The sequence below is a fragment of the Rhinatrema bivittatum genome, chromosome 4 (assembly GCF_901001135.1).
Source record: "Rhinatrema bivittatum chromosome 4, aRhiBiv1.1, whole genome shotgun sequence".
Classification (NCBI taxonomy): Eukaryota; Metazoa; Chordata; class Amphibia; order Gymnophiona; family Rhinatrematidae; genus Rhinatrema; species Rhinatrema bivittatum.
Window position 1 is genome coordinate 330927297 of NC_042618.1, and position 19682 is coordinate 330946978.

The following is a 19682-nucleotide window of genomic DNA, read 5'->3' on the forward strand; positions in this document are numbered from 1 at the left end:
TTAACTACCAATATCAACACTGAGATCCCTTCCATTTTACTAGGAGATTTTAATCTCCATGTTGATGCCACCCCCCTTACCCCCGCCTGTGAGTCATTCCTCACGGCACTCCAGGCACTAGGCCTTAAACAAATTGTCGCCTCCCCCACCCATCAAGCCGGACACTCCCTAGACCTCATATTCATCAACCACTGCTTCCAACCATCCCACCCTCCCTCCTGCTCCCCTGTACCCTGGTCGGACCATTTCCTAATAGAAGCCTTACTTCCCCTTAATTTCCCCGCTACCCCCGCCCCCACTAACAACACCACCATCACCTTTAGGAAACCCTGCTCAGGAGATGAACTAGCTATCGCTATCTCCAACGCCTCAACCAACCTCGACTGCACCAGCCCAGAAACTGCCATCACATCCTGGTTCAGCATAACCCAAGAAATTGCTGACAAACTCTGCCCCATCTCCAGACGTAACCCATCCCAACCCACAAAAAACCACCAACCATGATACACTACAGAATTAAGATCCCTAAAAATTGCCCTGAGGCAGCGAGAGAGAAGTTGGCGTAAAGCCCCCTCACCCCAACTCGCCGCAAGCTACAAATCCGCCCTCCACCATTATAGAATAACCACCCTTAAAACTAAACGAGATTTCTATGCCTCTAAGATCCACCAGTACATCTACAACCCTAAAGCCCTCTTCAATTATATTGCCAACCTTACCAAGTCCCCCCAACCCGCTATCCCTGATAGTGAAGCCGCCGCCAAGAGTGAGGAACTCGCACAATACTTCCTCACAAAAATCACCAACATCCTCTGTAGATTTCAACACCCCTCTCCTTCAACCACCCCTTCTCCCTCCACACCCCCTTCCCCCGCCCTTCAACCCTTCCCTTCTACACCCACCCTCCAAACCCTTGACCTGACCTCCTCTAAAGAAGTGGAATTGATTCTCAGAAAACTCAAACCTGCATCTCACCCCTCAGACACTATCCCCACAAAATCTCTCCTCTCCATCCCTACCTCCATCTCCAAACCTATTGCAGACATCATAAATTCCTCCCTCTCCTCAGGTTCTGTCCCCGACGCTCTTAAACAAGCAATTGTTAAACCCCTCCTAAAAAAACCAACATTAGACCCCAAAGACCCTGCCAATTTCCGCCCCATTTCTAACCTGCCCTTCCTCTCCAAAATTATGGAAAAGATTGTGAACACCCAACTTACAGAATACCTCGAAAACAATAACTTTCTGCATCCAGCCCAATACGGCTTCCGTAAGTACCTCAACACCGAAACCCTCCTGCTCTCCCTCTCAGACCACCTGCTCATAGGCATGGACAGAGGCAACTGTTATCTCCTCGCCCTCCTTGACATCTCAGCTGCCTTTGACACCATTAATCACAACCACCTCATCAACCGTCTAACAGACATAGGCATATCAGGCCTAGCCCTGTTATGGTTTAAATCCTATTTATCTAACAGAAAGTTCTCAGTCAAGATAGGAAACGCCAACTCCTCACTCTATCCCTTGTCTCAAGGTGTTCCCCAAGGTTCATCCCTTTCCTCTACCCTCTTCAATATATACCTCATGCCACTATGTCAGCTCCTCTCAGACCTCGGCCTTAAATTCTACCTCTATGCAGACGACGTGCAAATTCTCATTCCCATTCACAACTCTCTCTCAGATGCCCTAGAACTCTGGAATTCATGTCTCTCCAACATAAATGACTTCCTCACCAACATCCACCTCGCTTTAAACTCTTCCAAAACAGAGCTGCTCCTCATCTCTCCCCACCTTCCTCCTAAATCCCTGATCTCCAAAGACCCAGCCTTCAACACCATCACATCCCAAACCTCAGTTAGAGACCTTGGGGTAATTCTCGATCAACAACTCAATCTAAAAAAACAGATCAACGCCATCCTAAAAGAAGGTTTCTTCAAACTCAGTATTCTGAAGAAACTCAGACCCCTCCTACACTATCATGATTTCCGCACGGTCATCCAGGCTACCCTATCCTCTAAGCTTGACTATTGTAATGCCCTCCTCCTCGGCCTACCTTCATCCACCATCAAACCCTTGCAAATGTTCCAAAATGCCATTGCCAGGGTCATCACCAACTCACGGAAGGCTGATCATATCACCCCCATACTCAAAGAACTCCACTGGCTCCCCGTAGTATTCCGTATATTCTTTAAAATCCTTACCATAGTGCACAAATCCATCCACTCGCATAATTCCAACTGGCTTGACGATCCTTTCTCCCCCATACGCTCTGAACGACCTATTCGATCTGTCAACAAAGGCACCCTTTCTATTCCCCCTATAAAAAAAGCCCACCTCTCCGCTACTAGGGACCGCGCTCTATCCATTGCAGGACCCAAACAATGGAATGCCCTCCCCACCTTCCTCAGGCTTGAACCTTGCTACTCCAAGTTCAGAAAGAGACTTAAGACGTGGCTCTTTCAACAAGCATACCCTGATTAACCCTCCCTCCCCCCCCCCCCTCCTACCAGCCCCGTCTAACTGGTTCCCATTTGTTTTTAGGCTCCGGTCAGTATCCTGCTTAAGCCGCCATGTATATACCTGTAAATAGTCTGTTACACGTGTTAATTGCTTTAATTTCCAACCTGCCTGCTCTATGTATATTCCTCCCAGTTTTTCCCCTCCCTGTTGATTGTAATTCCAACCTTCTAGTTACAATGTGAACCGGTATGATGTATGCTTACTAATGCCGGTATATAAAAGGTTTCAAATAAATAAATAAACACTTGCGGATCCCCACCACTACCATGACGTCTCCACTACTCCTATCTTCAATTCATGGGGAGCCCTTACAGGGCAAAGTAACCCTGCTCACCGAACCAGTGAGCTTACGTACCGGTGCTCTTCATACAGAGACTATTTCCTTCTTTGTGCTAGAGAAGGCCATGCACCCTTTAGTACTGGGGCTACCGTAGCTGCAGAAGCATATGCCTCAATTCAATTGGGCCACTCTGGAGCTTTCACGTTGGGGCCCAGATTGCCATGGTAAATGTCTGATGGAGGTCTCTCCAATACCCTGCATGCCAACTACCCTGTTGATGCCTGGGTTGCCGCCTCAATATGCATCTTTTCAAGATGTATTTTCCAAAGAAGCCGCAGACATACTACCTCCACACAGATCCTATGACTGCACCATCAATTTGAAGCCTAACACAGAACCACCCAAAGGAAGGGTTTACCCTCTCTCTGCAGTAGAAAATAAAACTATGTCTGAGTACATACAGGAGAATCTTCAGAAAGGCTTCATAAGACCCTCCAAGTCTCCTGCCGGCACAGGCTTCTTCTTCATGGAGAAGGACGGAACATTGCGTCCATGCATTGACTACATAGGTCTAAACGAGATCACTGTGAAAGACCTCTATCCCTTACCACTCATCTCGGAGCTATTCGATAGACTACAGAGAGCCAAGATATTCTCCAAGCTTGATCTCAAGGGAGCCTATAACCTAATTCGCATCCGCTCTGGCAATGAATGGAAGACGGCTTTCAATACCCGGGATGGGCACTTTGAATACCTGGTGATGTCCTTCGGCCTGTGCAATGCCCCGGCTATCTTCCAAAACAAGATGAACAGCATTCTGCATGATCTACTCTACAAATGTGTCGTTGTGTACTTAGACAACATCTTGATATTTTCCCAGGACCTGAATACTCATCTGGAAGATGTCAAAAGAGTGCTGCAAAGAATCCACGAGAACCGCCTATAAGCCAAGTTGTCTAAATGCGAATTCCACAAGGAATCAGTGCCTTTCTAAGGGTACATTGTTTCAAACAAAGGTTTCCAGATGGACCCACAGAAGCTGGAAAGCATTCAAAAATGGACACAACCCTCTGGTCTAAAGGCTCTTAGATGATTTCTGGGATTTACCAACTACTACAGAACATTCATCAATAATTACTCTTCACTAACTGTTCCGCTAACAGCAATGACAAAGAAAGGTGCCAACGTTGCCAATTGGTCTACGGAAGCTGTGACAGCATTTCAGAAAGTGAAAGACACCTTCTGAAGTAAGCCATGCCTCCAACATCCGGATCCAACCTGGCCCTTCATTGTCGAGGTTGATGCCTCTGACGTAGGCATAGGGACCGTGTTAAGCCAGTCCAGTGACACTAAGATCTTGCATCCATGTTCTTTTTTCTCCCGATGCTTCTCTCCAGTGGAGAAGAGCTATGGCATTGGGGATAAAGAACTACTGGCAATAAAGATGGCATTCAATGATTGGCACCCCTGGCTTGAAGGTGCACAACATGAGATCACTGTTTTCATGGATCACAAAAATCTGGAGTACCTCCGTCATGCTCAGCGCCTAAACCAGGTGAGATGGTCCCTGTTCTTCAACAGATTTGACTTTGTGCTGAAATACCGCCCTGGAGATAAGAACGTCAGAGCAGATGCCCTATCTCGCTCATTTCTCTCTGAGGACGTACCTGATGAACCCCAGCATATCATTTACCTGAAGAGAGTTATCCTGTCAGCTACACATCCGGTACCTGCGGGCAAGACCATTGTACCTGGTAACCTAAGGAAACAACTGTTAGCATGGGCTCACGATTCGAAACTGGCTGGACACCCTGGTCAACAAAGAACTCTGGATAAATTACAGAAGTACTACTGGTGGCCCACCATGAAGGAAGATACGTTCTATGTTGCTTCTTGTTCCAATTGTGCCAGACAGAAACCTCCGCCTGGATGTTCTTGGGGCCTGCTTCATCCCTTTCCAGTACCAGATGAGCCCTGGACTCACTTTGCTACAGACTTTGTAGTAGACTTACCTCTCTCTGGAGGTAACAATACCATCTGGGTTACAGTGGATCATTTCTCGAAGATGGCTCACTTCATGGCTCTCCCTGGCTTGCCCTCAGCCATGGAGCTTGCAAGACTTTTCATCACCCACATCTTTCACCTACATGGCATGCCAAAGCACATCGTCTCCGATAGAGGAGCTCAATTTACAGCAAAGTTCTGGAAAGCTTTGTGCAAGAAGTTTGATATCTCTCTCGACTTCACCTCTGCATACCATCCTCAATCAAACAGGCAAACTGAAAGAATGAATAGGACACTCAAGCAGTTCATTCATGCCTACTTTGGTACACGTCAAAATAACTTGGCTCAACTGTTGCCCTGGGCTGAATTCGCCATCAACTCTCATCCAGCAACATCAACTGGATCCACACCATTTGAAGTGGTCTATGGATGACTGCCATTACCACCCTTACCACTTCCACTTTCAGTGTCATCCCCGGCAGCTCAAACTACTGCCAAAGATATCCAACTACTATGGAATAAGACTAAAGAGATGCTCCAAAAAGCAGGACAAAGAGCATAGAAAGGCTATGATGCTCACCACAGCAAGGCTCCTGAATTCCAGCCTGGTGACAAAGTCTGGCTGTCAACAAAACATCTAAGACTCAAGCTGCCATCAGCTCATTTTGCTCCTCGCTTTGTTGGACCCTTTCCCATCCTCCAACAATTGGGTACTCTCACGTACAGTCTGAAACTTCCACCAGCGATAAAGATTCATAATACGTTCCATGTCTCGCTACTGAAACCGCTAGTCCTTAGTAGAGATGTGAATCGGAACCGGAATCTGATTGGTTCCGGTTCCGATCCAAATCTTAAAATTTTTATCGCCCAGCCCGATTTGTATTCTGATTATCGGCTGCGCCCGATCTGATAATCAAAACACCCTCCCGAACCCCCCAAAAAAGGTTTTAAAATTACCTGGTGGTCCAGCGGGAGCACAGGGAGCGATCAACGGCTCTCAGGCCATCGGCTGCGTTAATAAAAATGGCGCCAATGGCCCTTTGCCCTTACCCTGTGACAGGGTAAAGGTAGCACCGGCGCCATTTTGAATATTGGCAATACGGCCCGAGTGCAGGAGGTCGCTCCCGGACCCCCGCTGGATTTTTGGAAAGTCTTGTGGGGGTCAGGAGGCCCCCCCAAGCTGGCCAAAAATCCCTGGGGGTCCAGCGGGGATCCGGGAGTGATCTCCTGCACTCAGGCTGTATTGCCAATATTCAAAATGGCGCCGGCGCTACCTTTGCCCTGTCACAGGGTAAGGGCAAAGGGCCATTGGTGACATTTTTATTAACGCAGCCGATGGCCCGAGAGCGGGAGATCGCGCCCCCGCTGGACCACCAGGTAATTTTAAAAGGTTTTGGGGGGGGGTCAAGGGGGTCATTTTAAAGGGTCGGGTGGGTTTTTTTTTTTATCGGGCCATCGGCGCCTTTTATATTAGTGGCAGCCAAAATGGCGCCGATGGCCCGAGAGCGGGAGATCGGCCGGGACCCCCCCACTGGACCACCAGGTAATTTAAAACATTTTGGGGGGGTTCAGGAGGGTGGGGGATTTGTTTTAAAAGGTCGGGGTGGGTTTAGGAGTTGTTTTGGTGTGCCGGTTTTCCCGCCCTCCCCAGATTTACAATTTTTCACGATAAATCGGGGGAATTTCTATTGTATCGCGACTCTAACGATTTTTGACGATTTAAAAAATATCTGACGATTTTTTTAAATCGTCAAAAAACGATTCGCATCCCTAGTCCTTAGCGAGTTTTCCACCAAGACACCTGAACCTACACCTATTAATGCAGAAGAAGACATCGAGTACAAGGTAGATGCCATCCTTGATGTGAGAAAGAGAGGCAGAGTATGGGAATACCTCCTGTCATGGGAAGAAAACTCTTGGGAACCTTTGGCTAATATCATGGATAAAGAGATGCTTCAGCAATACCACAGAATGTATCCTCAGAAACCAAACCAGGTAGGAGGTCTCTAGAAGGCCCTTTGAAGGGGGTACTGTTGCGTCCATCAGTCTCAGATGGCTTCGACCTGTGTGCCTCACCTTTCTCTCTGCTCTCCTCGCTAGCCTTGGGAAGATGGCTACCACCGCATCTGCATGCCGCTCTCTCCGGCGTCCCCGGAACGGCAGTGGCAAAGCCTCATGCCATGTTTTTCCTAAGGGCCTCCTAGGGGGCGCGCGTGCTCGCCACCAACGTCCCCCTCAAGTGACGTCACGCCATCCGGGTATTTAGCCTGCCCTTGTTTGCTAGCTAATCGAGTTAGCAAGGATCATGAATGGATGAAAAGCCTCCGGTCTGAGCTACTCTTCCGCTTCCTTGCTGCCGCTGGAAGCTCTCTCTGTCCTTTGGGGTATTTTTCTAACCTGGGTACCCGCTCCTCGGGGGCCCTTTGCTTTCTTTCAGGTGCCTATCTGGGATCAGGTACTCGCTCCTCGAGGGCCTGCTCTCCCTGGCTCGGTGCCTGTATTCAACTACTTCTGCCTGCTGAAATCTTCACCTATACAGCTATCAACTTAGTGCCAAATCTTCAAAGGTACGCGCGGGCATAGATTTGTTCGCGCAACCCAGCGCAAACAAATCTATGCCCGATTTTATAACATGCACACACTACCGTGTGCATGTTATAAAATCCAGGGTCAGCATGCGCAAGGGGGTGTACAATTGTGAAACTTGCGTGCGCCAAGCCGAGCAGCCTTCCTCCGTTCCCTCCGAGGCCGCTCCGAAATCAGAGCGGCCTCAGAGGGAACATTCCTTCCGCCCCCCCCCCCCCACCTTCCCCTCCCTTCCCCTATCTAACCCTCCCCCCAGCCCTATCTAAACCCCCCTACTATTATCATTGAAGTTATGCCTGCCTCCGGGCAGGTCTAACTTGCGCACACCGGCCAGCTGCAGGCGCGCCATCCCCCGGCACAGCAGCTGTTCCGGAGGCCTTGGTCCCGCCCCCGGAATGCCCCCGTGCTGGCGTCCCGCCCACGGCCCCGCCCCATAACACCCCTTTTTCGAAGCCCCGGGACATACGGCTTAGTTTGATAAGGAATAATCCACAGATAACAATTTAATAACAATTTTTAATAAGCAGATTGGTAAAATTTGATTTGCTATATCCTTTTAATGCTTTTTTAATATACACTTAGAATATACAATAAAGTATATAATTCCTTATCCTATTATCTCTTTCTCTCAGGATCTTTACAGAGAAATAAGGAAATAAATGCAGAGTACATTTCCCAGATCTCTATACTTAATTAATATTGTATCAAATACTTACAATGTAAGTTGTAGCTGGCCAGGCTATTGATACTCACAGTGGGGAGGTTAACACTGTGATACAGGATGATGTCTTCTGGGTATGCATGTCTCTCTCTCTCTGCCTCCAAAGCGATGATAATGTTGCACCCTGTTTTATAATTTCCCAAGTGCAATCAAGGACAAATGTTCTTTTCTGATTGGTCATAAATTGAAGCTCTTTTCCTCAAATATGGTTTTGTACTGAATAACCAAGTTCTCTTTGTCATATATGGTTTTGTGCCAGAATAGCCCCAGCCAAATAAGAATCAATTATTAGCATAACTATTCTGTACCATATAGCAACATTTGCTCTTCTGGGTTATTTCTCACCAACCAATCAGTGACTACATCAATGACTGTATCTATTAGGGATGTGCAGAGGAGCCGCATCCGTTTCATATGGCATTCATATTCGTCGGGGCCAGATACGTTGAATCCGTTCAAAGGGGCCCCCCGATCCATTGATAAGTGCCATTCCTATTTGTTTCCCTTTTAATTTAATTAACTACAACCCCCCCCCAAGACTTGCCTAAATTCCCTGGTGGTCCAGCGGGGGTCCCGGAGCATCTCCTGCCCTCCCTCCGTTGGCTGCCGGCACCATCTTGTGCTCCTACCATGTGAAAGGGGCCGACCAATGGCAGTGGTAGCCCCAATGACATAGTAAGGGCATGAAGAAACAAGAACAGTCTTTTTTCCTCTTTGTGAAAAGCAGACTCATATAAAGTTGCCAAAAATCATCACATGGCTACAAACTCCATGCTCTGCGCGCACCGGCAGGCCTATGGAAAATGGGCACGCCGGCGCGCAAGGCCCTGCTCGCGTAAATCCGGGCGGATTTACGCGAGCAGGGCTTTTAAAATCCGCCCCCATGATACCAGCTTAGGAATAAATAAGGGAGCATCTGCCCAGCTGCATATATGTAAGAAATTAGAATAACTCGGTTGTTTTAGCAATAAACTGGATCTAGTTGGAATACTGGAATAACCATTTTACTTCTTCTAACGTATATGCACTAGATGGCAGTATTAACTAGATAATTCTGAGATGATCATAGGGATTTCCAATCAATATCAGATTAGTGGAGTGAGATCACCAGATATGGGTGTAGCCAACATGCTAGCTTATTAACATGTATGGAAATTTAGAATAATGCGCAGATAATATGCAAATTTATGATCCATCTCCTTCATAATATGTAAAATAGAAAAGATTCCCGCTTTTTATTCTCGATCTTGCTGTGCTTTTGTGATAAGCAAATATGATAGGAGTTCTTAAGTGACAAGTTCCTGATACTAATATATACACTAATATATATATATTTTTTTTTTTTTTTGCTTTTTCCTGTTAAAGATGAACAACTCATACTCTGTGTTTTATTTTTTTTGTTCCAACAGGTTTTTCATGTTTTGATGTTCTTTGTTACATGTAATGCTTTTTCAAGCAAGTTTAAATGTTCAATGTAAACCGATTTGATTTGCATATAATGCAAGAAGACCGGTATATAAAAACCAAAAATAAATAAATAAATAAATAAATGTCTGCATTGCTTTAGGCCTGCTCCTTTTACTCAGTCTGCGTGCATAGCAGTAGGCCTAAAAAGTTCATTTTGCACATCCTGTTTAAGGTTACTAGCATTTACCCTATGCTTCACTCCCCCTGATATGCTTTGCCATTCCCTGCTCCCAGTACCTGATATGACCTGGCCTCCCTTTCCTTGGTCCAGTCTGCCCCCATCTCTCCCCAGCCTGCAGGAGGAGCAGCAAAATACCATGTCAGCTCCTCTGCTGCACAGGACCAGTATTGTGGTAGGGGCCTCATGGATGAGCAGCAGAGAAAGCAGTGAGAGAAAGAAGGATATTATAGGCGAGGCCTACTGGGAAGTAGAAGGTGAAAAGAGCTGCACTAAGGATCTGGGGGAGGGCAGAGCAGATCAAGGAAGGAAGAAAGACCATACCAGGGATTAGGAAAAAGGTGTGAATTCCTGTAGTTCTAAACCCTCTGGAATCAGAGACATTTGGCTGTTACTTGGGTTCAGGGAACAAACCCCATGTGCCCATGCCTAACAGCACTCCTGAATTTGACAAATAGGGAGAAGGCAGTTCACTAGTAACATTGTCTCTGGCTTATAATTATCTGAATTTAAAGAAAGAGAAATTCAAAAACTCTGCCTTGAAAACTAGCTTAATGCATAAGGTAAACAGAATGGAAATTAAGATCATACATAATTGTTTTCTTTACTCACACATATGCTGCTTTATTCACTTGTGTTGTGGTTGGCACCAGATAGAGCACTTGTAGCATTTTAGCATATTCACTGTGTTGCTATCAGCAGTGAAAATATTTTCATTTGCATGACTAGTAGTAGCTTGGAGGCAGGTGAGATATCCAACTAGTGCAACCCTTAGCTTTGGTTTCTTGTTTTGACATGATTCTTATTAATTATGATTCCTTCTCTAATTACAACAGTATGTTTAAATTAATATTGTGCATGAAATTAACCTTTATGTCCACATTCAAAAGTAGACAACATCTTGTCAGATGCTTGTTTCAGAAAGACAATCTTGCCAATCGTCGATTTCAGATTTTTGTCCCTGCCAATACCGGGTCAGTCATGATACAGGTTCTTAGCCTCCTCTCAGTTTGTGTGTCTCTCCAGTGCCCGACACCCGCCCCCCCCCCCCCCCCCCCATCTTTCTTGTACTAATGCTTAAGGTCTCAGAAAATCAGTGGCGTCTCTAGACAGACGAATTTGGGGAAGAAGGGGGGGGGGAGCCAAAATGGCATTTCCTCATACCACACCCAACTCCATTTCATGGCCCCCTGCTTCAAAACTGGCTATAAAAAAGTCTCAATAAGAAAGTCCAAAGGGTCTTCTGCGTAATTTTTAAAAAAACTGGCTGGTTTCACACTTCTGGTAAAATTACTATTAAAATTTTTTGATTCACTCATTTAACTAATTCTATTTGGCTATGAGAGTGAAGTCTGGAATGCATATAGGAAGGGACAGAATGTCAATACAAATCCTGCACCTCCAGTTCTGTAACTCTGTGCATCCACTGAAATTCCCCCGACAATGGAGCTTGGAAGTTTCCCTTACAGCTCATCATACTAAAAGATATTTTCAAATTCTGGTGACACCTCACAGTAACAGCAGTACAAACACCTTCCACTGCCAGACATGTTGTGAACTAACACAAAATCCCACAAAAAGACACTCAGAATCTATACAGTAAACCATAACATAATAATAATAACACCAAGGACTCAAACAACAAGAACCCTACCTGCGAAAAAGCACAGGTAAATATTACACTGGGTCCCAGAATACCAATACACCATCTATTGGGGAAGCAAAACAAACCCAATTGCTATAGATCCCTACACACAACTATACACTAGCAGAATCTCTCACCTTGGTCACACACACAGAGCAGAGACAGACCCTCACCAAATACAGAATAAAGGATCACAAATTAGAACCAGCAACATACAGACAAGAACTGGAATGGAAGCCACAAGAAGCCAGACTCTGTGTGTAATAATAGAAAAACAGAACCACCATTCCTCATAAAATAAAAGACACTCAGAATCTATACAGTAAACCATAACATAATAATAATAACACCAAGGACTCAAACAACAAGAACCCTACCTGTGAAAAAGCACAGGTAAATATTACACTGGGTCCTAGAATACCAATACACCATTGTAAGGGAAACTGCAGAATCAGCTGCAGCACTGACATTCGGCCTGGAGTAAAGATGACCTGACCATCCATCCTTGAGTCTGGATATTGTTTAGACTGGAACTGCTGGCAAGGATAGTGAGTAATCCTGTCCCACAAACATACAGTCTAGATTGGCACGCACACTTGTTGACATTGGGCTATAAAGGACGAACAGCTATGGCTGCAAAACGGGGAGAGCGAGAAACCTGCTTTCACTTTGCTGGCATGCAAAGTGCTGCGTGTCCTTTGTAGACGTACAAAGTGACTGGACCCCTTTTGCCTGTGGTGGGCTCTCTCTCTCAGGCAGGCTGATGAAAAGGGTGTTGTGAGTATTGGCTGAAATATTGTGCATGAATACAGATGAATATGCTTAGAATTGTTTTTAATGCTTAGAACTGTATATGCTTAGAACTGTATACTTTAGTGCTTAGAACTGTATATTTTAGTGCTTAGAACTGTATATGTTTAGAATTGTATATTTTAGTGCTTAGAACTATATACCTTTAATACTTAGAATTATTAAGATTGTATATCAATAAACATATTATTTTACTTTTACCTTATTCTCGCCTACCTGATTCCTTACAACCATCTATTGGGGAAGCAAAACAAACCCAATTGCTATAGATCCCTACACACAACTATACACTAGCAGAATCTCTCACCTTGGTCACATGCACAGAGCAGAGACAGACCCTCACCAAATACAGAATAAAGGATCACAAATTAGAACCAGCAACATACAGACAAGAACTGGAATGGAAGCCACAAGAAGCCAGACTCTGTGTGTAATAATAGAAAAACAGAACCACCATTCCTCATAAAATAAAATAAAAAAACATAAAGCATCAATTATAATAGTAAAACCATACTAATAAAAGAATATTTTAAAATTACTGACAAATAGAATAACTTCTATTAATTAAAATCATATACATTTTTTATTTATTTATTTAAACTCTTTTAATATACCGATGCTCAAGACGAAGTCTTATCGTACCGGTTTACAGTAGAACTAGGGGAAAACCATTTAACAAGACGAAAGAAAGTTACAATAAACAGGGAGTATAAAACATGGCCGTTAAGAGAGAAAGAATAAGTTTAACGTAACTCAACTAGAGAGGTAATATAAAGTAGCAGAAAACAATTGATTAAAAATAGCAGAACACAATTGAGTAACATAAGGTGCTGAATTTAGCAGGTTATTTAAATAAGTAGTTCTAGCATAACAGATTCCTTTGGGAAGGAACAGAAGAGGCAACTGACAGGGGTGAGGGAGGGCAGGGGCCGGAAGCGGGGCGGGGGGCCGGAAATGGGGCGGGGGCAGGGGGGAGGTGGTTAGTGACCAGGAGAGGTAATAAGGAAGAGGTGTGAGAGACGGTACTAGTTGTGGATTGATCCTTCAGGGGTATGCTTGAGAGAACAGCCAGGTTTTCAGTTTCTTTCTGAAGGAAAGATGGCATTGTTCCAGGTGTAGTTCTGGGGGTAGTGAATTCCAATGATGAGGTCCAGCGGTGGACACTTGCTCGTTCTTGAATGGAGTTGTGAATAGAGGATTTGTTTGGGGGAGCCTGGAGAGATCCTTTGTATGCGGATCTAATCGGTCTTGAGGAAGAGTGGAGTTTGAGAGGGATGGTGAGTTGGAGTGAGGATTGCTGATAAATGGATTTAAAAATTTCCCAAGCATCAATAAAATATTTCAAAACAGCACACATATCAAATATCACCCAATAATTAAAACTAATATGGATTTTTTAAAAAGCCCCTGCTGGCCATATCTGGGAACTCCTGATTTTCAGTCACCCTGAGATTGTCGAGGATTAGGGGGCTGCGGGGGGCAGACAAACTTTATCCTCTCTCTCTCACATATTCACATGTCTGTTCTCTCTCACACATACACTGTCACATACACACACCTACATGCTCTTATACATACCTACAACCTCTCTCTCTCCCACAGACACACTCTCATACACAGGCTCTAAGACCCTCTCCCCCCCCCCCCCACACACACACACACAAACTCTTACTCCTTCGGATTCTCTTATACACACACATACACACTCTCTCTCTCATTCTCACTAGCTCTCTCACATACACACACACACACACTCAAGCAAGCTCTCATTCATTTTCACACAGACCCTCAAATATGCACACATTCATTCTCAGACACACAGACCCCCCAGACAGGCACCAATTCATTCTTATACACATACACACAAACACACAAACACACACACACAGAGGCAGGCAGATACCCATTCTCACACAGACAGACCCCGGGAAGGCATCCATCCATTCTCATATACAGGCACACCCCAGGCAAGCACCCATGCATTCACACATACACACACTCAGGCAGTCTTCCATTTACACACATGCACACACTCAAGGCAGACCCCCTCTCTTTCTTTTGCCAACAGCCTCAGAGTCTCTCTTGTTCCTCTGCTGCCACTGTCACTGCTGCTGCTTGGCTATTGGGGAGGCACTAACACTGCTACTGGCACTGAAGCCCAATCTACTGCCTCCTCAGTGAAGGATCTGTGGTATTAAACATAGAAACATAGAAGTGACGGCAGAAGAATACCAAACGGCCCATCCAGTCTGCCCAGCAAGCTTTCACACCTATTTGTTTTCATACTATCTGACCGCTGAGGTCAGGGCCCTTATTGGTAACTTTTTGGTTCCAATTCCCTTCCACCCCCACCATCGATGCAGACAGCAGTGCTGGAGCTGCATCTAAGTGAAGTATCTAGCTAATTGGTTTGGGGTAGTAACTGCCGTAAAAAGCAAGCTACTCCCACGCTTGTTTACCCTGCCTGTGCAATTCAGTCCTTGTTGGTTGTCTGAATATAAATCCTCTTTACTTCATTCCCCCCTGCCGTTGAAGCAGTGAGTTGCGCTGGATATGTATTCCAAGTGAAGTATCAGGCTTAATTGATTCGGGGTAGTAAACACCATAACAAGCAAGCTACACCCATGCTTGTTTGTTTTCCAACACTATGTAATTCATTCCTTGTTGGTTGATGTCTGAATATAAATCATCTTTTCTTCATTTTCCCTGCTGTTGAAGCAGAGAGCTTTGCTGGATATGCATCGAAAGTGAAGTATCAGGCTTATTTGGTTTTGGGGTAGTAACCGCCGTAACAAGCAAGCTACTCCCTTGCTTTTTTGTGGATGCAAATCCTTTTTTCCACATTTCCTCTTGCTGTTGAAGCATAGAACAATGTTGGAGTCATATTAACTGTGTGTATGTTTATTGAGTAAGGATATTATTAATCTCCAGGTAGTAGCCATCATTCCCGCAAGTAAGCCATCCCCGTGCCTCTTCTCTTCATTCACATCCTCTATACTTTATGGATCCACAGTGTTTATCCCATGCCCCTTTGAAATCCTTCAGTTTTGTTCTTCACCACTTCCTCCAGAAGGGTGTTCCAGGCATCCACCACCCTCTCCGTGAAGAAATACTTCCTGACATTGGTTCTGAGTCTTCCTCCCTGGAGTTTTAAATCGTGACCCCTGGTTCTGCTGATTTTTTTGCAACGGAAAAGGTTGTCATTGTCTTTGGATCATTAAAACCTTTCAAGTATCTAAAAGTTTGAATAATATCACCCCTGCTCCTCCTTTCCTCCAGGGTGTACATATTTAGATTCTTCAATCTCTCCTCATAAGTCATTCGATGAAGACCCTCCACTTTTTTTATTACCCTTCTCTGGACCGCCTCCATCCTGTCTCTGTCCCTTCGGAGATACGGTTTCCAGAACTGAACACAGTACTCCAGGTGAGGCCTCACCAAGGACCTGTATAAGGGGATTATCTCTTCTCTTTTTTTACTCGATATTCCTCTCTCTATGCAGCCCAGTATTCTTCTGGCTTTAGCTATCGCCTTGTCACATTGTTTCGCTGACTTCAGATCAGTAGAGACTATCACCACAAGGTCTCTCTCCTACTCCGTACATATCAGCCCTTCTCCCCCCATCGAATACAGTTCTTTCGGATTTCCACACCCCATATGCATGACTCTGCACTTCTTGGCATTGAATCTCAGCTGCCATATCTTTGACCACTCTTCCAGCTTCCTTAAATCCTGTCTCATTCTCTCCACTCCTTCTGGAGTGTCCACTCTGTTGCAGATCTTAGTGTCAACCGCAAAAAGACAAACCTTACCTTCTATCCCATCCGCAATGTCGCTCACAAAGATATTGAACAGGACCGGTCCCAACACCAATCCCTGTGGTACTCCGCTTAACACCGCTCTCTCTTCAGAGTAAGTTCCATTTACCATCACACATTGTTTTCTGTCCGTCAACCAGTTTGCAATCCAGGCCACCACCTCGGTACACTTCACTCCTAAGCTTCTCATTTTATTCACCAGTCTCCTGTGTGGGACTGTATCAAAAGCCTTGCTGAACTCCAAGTAGATGATATCGAGCACTCTTCCTTGATCCAATTCCTTGGTTACCCAGTCAAAAAAGTCAATCAGATTTGACTGATAGGATCTTCCCTTGGTGAATCCATGCTTCCTCTAGTCCAGCAATTCTCCGGACTGTAGATAGTTCACTATTCTTTCTTTCAACAGTGACTCCATTACTTTTCCCACCACCGAGGTGAGGCTGACCGGTCTGTAGTTACCAGCCTCTTCCCTGTTCCCACTCTTGTGAAGCGGGTCCACCACCGCTCTTCTCCAATCACTCGGCACCACTCCCATTTCTAGGGATCTATTGAACAGGTCACACAGCGGACCTGCCAGCACATCTCTGAGCTCCCTCAGCATCCTGGGATGAACCTCATCAGGCCCCATGACTTTGTCCACTTTCAGTTTCCCCAGCTCTTCCCATACATTCTCTACTGTAAATGGAGTTACATCTACTCCATTCCCCTCCAGTTTCTTGTTAACTAGCAATGGTCCTTCTCCAGGGTCCTCTTTAGTGAACATCGAACTGAAATATTTGTTTAATATTTCTGCCATTTCTTCGTCTCTCTCCACACATTGATCCTTTTCATCTTTCAATTTCACAAATTTTTCGGGGCTTCTAGTTCCTCCATGCTGATCTCGTACATCGCGAGATCAGCATAGAGAAAGTGTTACTCTTGCACATTCGCAAATTTAACATATGCCAATCACTAAAAATTTAAAAAAAAAAAATTGTATCTTTGCTTTCTGATCTTTGTTTTCTATTCTGCTGCTCACAGGCTTTTTTTTTTTCCACTTTCTCTTTCTTGGTCTTTTGCCAATTGTTTTCACAGAGTCCTTTATTTCTGTTTCTTCTCTCTCCTCCTGTCTTCTTCCCTTCCTCCCTCAAACACACACTCAGGCTCTGATGTCTCTCTCTCTCTCACACATACACACAAAGCTCTTATTCTCACATGCAATCACACACTCACACACACAAAGGCTCTCACTCTCACATGCTATCTCTCACTCACATATGCTGACTCTCATTCACACACAAAGGCTCTCACATGTTTTCTCCTTGAACTTACAGGCTCTCACTCCCTCTTGCCTCTGGGTCTCCTCTTCGTGGGTCACTGTGAGATATGCTCCATGGCAGCCCTGCTCTGCTCGGGCCACCGCGAAATGGGATCCTCAGCGGCCCTGCGACAAACACTGCTCCACTTCTGCATGCGGCCGATGCTCCTCCTCCTTCCTGCCCACATGGCTCCAGCAATGTTTTTCTTTCGGGGCCGTGTAGACAGGAAGGAGGAGGAGCACCTGGAGGTTTGGAGGTGACTCTTTCTGTGGGACGTGATAGGTTGAGCTCCACCACTGCCCCACTGATCTTCTTGCTGTGCGCGGCCACGCATGCATGCAGGTTAGAGTAAACAGTGGCCGGTACACAGGAAAGGAATGGCATGCTTCCTTGTTCAGCCGCTGGTGGGATGAGGTCTACTAGTGGCCGCACAATCAGTCTGTTTTTCAGCTGCCAGTGGGATAGTATCTACCAGCAGCTCCAAGGACCTCCCTAAGTCAGCCATCAGTGCCCCCCCCCCCCCCTGCCCTCCTGCCCCTCCCTCGGTATGCCACTGCCTCCTCTCAGTTCAAAATTGTTAAGCCGCTTTGCGTAATGTGCAAACTCCCCAGGAATTATGACTTGGGATTTGTTTGGATTTTCACAAGACCATTGTTGTGACTGGCTTTACAGATAACAATTTAGAGATACTTTTGGGGACTCTGAAGAGTATTTTTTTATTTTGCTAGATCTGGAGTTCAGCTTCCCTGTAGCAAGAAAAGACAAGCAAAGCAAGGTATCTGGACTTATACAGGTATGTGGAGGAATCTAAAATATGTATAATTGGGCCCCACCCTTTGGAGAAATTAAGAAGTCAACATTCAAAGAGTTTGTCTGCCTAAGTTTGGGAGTCAGCCAAACAAACAATAATGTTTCATATTTCCTATTCGTTTTCTGGTTAATTTTTGCCCGGGTAAATCATCGCCTGCACAAAATTTACTGGCTAAAATGGAGGCTCTGTTGGGGGCATTCCTTGACCACGGTTAAACTTTAGTTCATTAGTGCCAACATTCTGTGCTAGCTGGGTAAAGTTGGCTGGATAAGTCTGATCAGAAAAATAGCACTCCTAAAGTTCAGCTTATTGACTGCTATTTTAAGAAGACATGTAATTTAAATTTGTGTTTCATTGTACTCTATATTGTAGATATTGTTGGTTTGATTATAAATCGCCCTCAGGCTTGAATTAATTAAAAGTAGGGAATCAAGGGAAAATAAATAAATAAATATCCTGTATTATTTTATCCTGCTATATTCAGCAGAACGCTCAGGGGTCGATTCTAAAAGTGTTGCTCGTGCAAAAACGGCCACATACGCGCGTATGCGGGCCACTCGCGAGCAGTGCGGACTTTAAAAGCCACAATGTACACGCATATATGCACATAATCATGCAACGGGACGTGCGCCAAAAAGGGGCGTATTAGAGGTGTAGTCTGGGCAAGGTTATATGTATGTATGTAATGACGTATTGTAAAGTGACGTGTATGCTCATGTGCGTGCCTTTACGCATGTGATATTGCTACAACAGGTTTACGTGTCTACCAGAGAGACCATTTGTTGTGTCCGTCGCTGCTCGACGCCCTCACTCCGCCCTCTTTACCTCTGTGGCGACTCCCTCCTGGTCTGATGGATGGCTGGCTGCTGCGGCGTCTCCATGCCGTCTCCCTCCGGCGTCCCCGGACTGGCTTGACGTTGCAGATCCACCATGTTGCCTGATGACCTAGGGCGCGCGTGCGCACGCACGCACTCTGACTGAAGTACCAACTAGAGCGCAAACCTCAGGGGCATCCCCCTGAGATGACGTCATCTGCTTCCAATACTTAAGGTCTCTATTTTCACTATCGAATTGAGTTAGCAAGGGGATTGCTTCGGCTACGCTACCCAAGCTACTCTGCCTCCTCGGACTTACCAGAGGTACCCGCTCCTCGGGGGCCTCGCTCTCTCTTTACCTTTCAGATTACAGATAGGAACCGGTACTCGCTCCTCGAGGGCCCATGTTCCTGGATACTCTGAAGATTCTCTACTGCCTGGAAGATATCGCTACTACAAACAATTGTGAGTTACCACCACTCTCTCAGAGCTTTCCCTGGAACCAGGTACTCACTCCTCGAGGGCCTATATCGTTCCAGCTCCTGAGCTTCCTTGAGACCTTATGTGAGTTTTATCATCTAGTTCTGTTCATGAACCCTGTCTACTCTGCCTACTCACGTTCTACAGTTTCTCAACAGCTCAGCCATCCTGGATCGCTGTTCCACTACCTGAGGGACTACAGCCCTGCCGGGCATATCAGCTCACTACTGCCACCTCCTGTGGCTTCAA

The 19682-nt window shown here is 45.5% G+C and overlaps 1 protein-coding gene across 3 annotated transcripts in view; it reads left to right on the forward strand.

Annotated features, from left to right (window-relative positions):
• The window catches only part of LOC115090827, a 124624-nt gene that overhangs the window by 17894 nt on the left and 87048 nt on the right, over positions 1 to 19682 (forward strand). The window contains exons 1-2 of one of the 3 annotated variants that reach the window (XM_029600378.1): positions 11974 to 12178; positions 18056 to 18120. The exons of 1 other annotated variant lie outside the window; for it this stretch is intronic. The gene's annotated coding sequence lies outside the window, so the exon portion shown is untranslated. Of the gene's footprint in view, positions 1 to 11973; positions 12179 to 18055; positions 18121 to 19682 lie in introns of those variants that run through there. One more of the 3 variants, XM_029600377.1, reaches the window with a different exon arrangement.